At 42.0% G+C, this 4,355-nt stretch overlaps 1 protein-coding gene across 3 annotated transcripts in view; it reads left to right on the top strand.

Moving 5' to 3' along the window:
• Positions 1-4,355, top strand: part of LOC108297228 (calcium-dependent secretion activator 2) — a 212,998-nt gene that overhangs the window by 148,558 nt on the left and 60,085 nt on the right. The window lies entirely within an intron of this gene.

Below are 4,355 nucleotides of genomic sequence, written 5' to 3'. Positions count from 1 at the left end.
AACTTTTTACTTGTGGTTTTCAGCTCTGTATGTGAAAAGGCAGTGCAGAATCACAGTTAGAAGCCCAACTTCAGACCTGTGTTCAGATTTCAACTCCCAGTAGCTGTCTGACCTTAGTCAAGTTACTGAGACAAGCTTTCTATGGCTCTGTTTCCTCGCCTATAAAGTAGGAGTATTATAATAGTAGCATTTATTATATGAATAGCAAGTGAATAGTAATAATAGTGTTAGTGAATAGTAAATAAGTTAATACAGACAGAGTCTTAAAACAGTGGCCAACACAATGTAAGTATTAGTTGATGTTATTATTGTTCCTCTCATTTTTTATTACCTAAAACCCTGTATTTCCAGTGGCTTTCTGTACATCTCTACAAGGTCAGTGTCTAAAAATATCCACATCACCTCCACACCACCCAAAGTGCCTCTTGTTTTGCGTTTGCTGTCTCCATTGGCAGTACTAATCATCCCATTGTAAAATCTCATCCCTGTCTTTCTAGAATCTGCTCAAGCACTTCACACAAGAGGACATCAGGAGCTTGAGTCAGTCTCCTAAAATTCCCTTTTCTGCCTCATTCCATTCTCATTGGCGCTACTACAATCTTTCAGGCCCTCATCACTTCCCCATTTAAATTCTTGCCTCACTGATATCCACCATGGTGCCCCACTTCACCCTTGACATGGTTTGGCTGTGTTTCCACCCAAAATCTCATCTTGAGTTATAATCTCCATTAATCCCCATGTGTCAAGGGTGGAGCAGGTAGAGGTAATTGTATCATGGGGGTGGTTTTCCTCATCCTATTCTCATGATAGTGAGTGAGTCTCATAAGATCTGATGGTTTTATAAGCATCTGGCAGTTCACCTGCTTGCACTCATTCCATCCTGATGCCCTGGGAAGAAGATGGCTGCTTTTCCTTTGCATTCTGCAACGGTTGTAAGTTTCCTGAGCCCCTCCCAGCAATGCAGAACTGTGAGTCAATTAAACCTCTTGTCGTTATAAATTACCCAGCCTTGGGTGTTTCTTCATAGCAGTGTGAGAACAGAGTAAGACAACCCTGAAGCCAGAGCATCTTTCCAAAATACAGATTTGATCATTTCTTGCCAATGCTTCATATATCGTAGGCATTCGTTACTCCCTGTGCCCTCATTTCCTAAATTGGGTCTCAGGGAATCTTGTACTCGAGTTTTGTTGATGTCCCATGAGAAGAGGTTGCCAAGCCATTTGGAGAACACTGTATTCCTTGAAATTCAGGATAAGGTAGTGTTTGAGCGTGAAGTAATTTTACACTTAACCTGTCCTGGGGCTTTTTATTCCAGAATTCCTAATAATATCTTGCAGGAATTAATATTCCTTAGAATTTAGTTTGTGAAAGGTTGACCCACAAGAAAAACTTTTTAGCATCACCTACAAGTCCCTTCGCAGTATAATTACTCTTATCCCTACAACACTCTCCCCCACATCGTAAACTATAGCCATTCCAGAGTTCTATTAGTTTCACAGTTTTTCAGAACACTGTGCCTTTTCACATTCTGCCCCCTGCATGAAGAACCCTTTTTTTCTTTCTTCTTATAATTCAACTCGAAAAGTCTTGGTTTTCTCTCCTTTCTAGAAGATATCTCACCCTCCTAAGCAAATTTAGCCCTGTCCTCACCGAGTGCCCTCTCTGTCCACTGTCTCTGCCATTTTTTCATGGTTTCATGTGTCTCTGAATCCTCTTTATCTATTATTCTTTCTACATGCTTGTCATGTAACCCAATGAGTTTTGCTGAATAAGTGACATTTAAAAAAGCTGAAAGTAAATCTGGAAAATGCTGAAGAAATGTGCTCTGGCATCAATACTCCAATTCTGTTCTCTAACCTAGAACATAGAATAAAGTAGTTTACATAAGATTGTATAATATACTGTGACTCTGCCCCTAATGAAAAAGGGCAATATTCATTTTTAAAAAGTATTGAAATTCACAGCCACGAGACAGCATAGAGTTTCAGGATGCAGCTCTGTGCCAGGAAGTGTGCTCAATGCCAGGGATACAGCACTAAGCAAAACAAAAGAGGTCCCTGCCCTCAAGGAGCTTGCTAACCCTTGGAGGAGACACACTAACAAACATAAAATGCAACCCACACAAATGTGTCAGGTAGGATAATCTGTGACTGAGTGACTCATTTAGTCAGGGAGGACAGGAAAATTTTTCCCAAACAAGTGAAGCTTGAGCTGAGTTCCTAAGAATGAAAGCGTTAACCCGGATAAGAGAGATAAAAGGACCATTTAAGAGAAACTGCAGACACCAGGGCGGAGCAAGACAAGGCTGCAGAAGTGAGCAGAAGCTTGTAGGAAGTACTAAGGAGCTTAAAGTCTTTATACCAAGAACAGTGGGAAGTCACTGAAAGGTTGGAGAGCGTGGGTAGGGAATTAATCAGATTTGCATTATAAGAAGATTCATCTGACTGCCTGTAGGAAACAGATTGGAGAAGGGGTAGTCTAGAAGCTGTTACTTAGTCTTTGGTGAACTAATCCAAAGACATTTAAGATGTACAATGGAGAGAAAGGGAAATAGTAAGGAGTACTCTTAGGCTTATCACCTGAATGTTAGTGTCATTTCCAGATTCAGGGTGTCCTGAAGAGAAACAGATTTGGAGAGAAAGACCATAATGTCAGTATTGGGCATGTTGAGATTGAGCTTCTTTTGAGACATCTGAGGGAGGAGATATCAAGGAAGACATTTGTCTGTTTGGGTCTGGAGTTCAGAGGAGGGATATAGGGTAAAAATATTGGTTTGATTATAAGATTTCAGCAATTGAAAATGATACTGTATCAGCAACAACTGTTCTCAGGCCAAGGTACTGTAACTGGAACACCTATGGAAAAAAGGGAAGGTAACCTTAAAAGAAAGGGGAAAAAAAACAAAAATTCTTCTAGCCAGAAAAACCTTCAATAATTTTTACCAAGGGGAAAAAAAATGGGAGCATTAAATCTTACCAAGGGAAGGGTACAAGAAATGTCATATTTATTGCCACTTTATGTTAAAATTAAACCAACCGAAGTGTGGGATCATCAGAAAAACTGGGTTCTGGTCCCATTTCCTCATGTTACCAGCTGGGTCTGCTCACATGAGTCATTTTCCTGATCAAAAATTGGGTGTGTTGGTTTTTTAAAAAACTAACAGCCTTTTCTCAGTCTAGAACAAAAGTCCTATGGACATATTTGCAGGGAGCCTGCTGGTAGCCTTCATCTGTTGCCTCCAGGTGCTAGAAACTCATTGCACATGGAATGCTGGAGTTAGAAGAGTCCTGAGGTCATCTACTAGGGACTTTTCAAACTTTTTAATAAAGTTTTTAAGAGATATTTTTATATGCTTTAAAAATATTTATAAAATATATTAATGTCTCAAATATATCTTAGCACTGCAAAATATAATACCAGTCAAAGTAAAGTGTTAATATCAGTCTGATTAAGAAGGGAAGGGAGCCCTGGGGCTCTACCTGGGTGGCCTCACCTTTCAAGACCAGGCTAGTCACCAGTCCAGCCTCCCCATTCACAGATGAAGAAACAGAGGCCCAAGGCCATATGATAGATGTCAGCAGAGCCAGGATTTGGCCCCTGTGGTCCCTAAGCCTATGATCTCTCCACAACACCATGCAGAATCAGCAAGACCAGGGAGGGGAAAAGTGGCAGCTTCACCCTCCAGCCCTCTTGTGTCTCTATAATATCTGGGTTGTTCCAACCAGCCTGCGGGTCCCTCCATGCAGGTATGCATTCTGTGGGACCAGCTTGTAGAGTCCAGCTAATTAGAGTAGCCATGTGGGGTAACTCTAAGGTAGATGAATGTGGGATACATTATATATAGTGATGAAGATGCCAAGGCTGGGTGCAGTGGCTCACACCTGTAATCCCAGTACTTTGGGAGGCCGAGGTGGGCAGATCACTTGAAGTCAGGAGTTGGAGACCAGCCTAGCCAACATGGTGAAACCCTATAAGATAACTGAATTATTCAGGTGGGCCCAATGTAATCACACGGTCTTTAAAAGGGGAAAGAGGTGGCAAAAGTAAAGGGTCGAAGAAAAAAGATGAGATGCACCAGGTGCGGTGGCTCACACCTGTAATCTCAGCACTTTGGGGGGCTGAATCGGGTAGATCATGAGGTCAAGAGTTCAAGACCAGCCTGGCCAATATGGTGAAACCCCATCTCTACTAAAAGTACAAAAATTGGCTGGGCATGGTGGCATGTGCCTGTAGTCTCAGTTACTTGGGAGGCTGAGGCAGAAGAGTCGCTTGAACCTGGGAGGCAGAGGCTGATGTGAGGTGAAATCACTCCACTGCACTCCAGCCTGGGCAACAGAGTGAGACTGTGTCTCAAA

Source organism: Cebus imitator, unplaced genomic scaffold (assembly GCF_001604975.1).
Source record: "Cebus imitator isolate Cc_AM_T3 unplaced genomic scaffold, Cebus_imitator-1.0 Scaffold781, whole genome shotgun sequence".
In the NCBI taxonomy this organism is placed as follows: domain Eukaryota; kingdom Metazoa; phylum Chordata; class Mammalia; order Primates; family Cebidae; genus Cebus; species Cebus imitator.
This window is presented reverse-complemented; position numbering and strand designations above follow the sequence as displayed.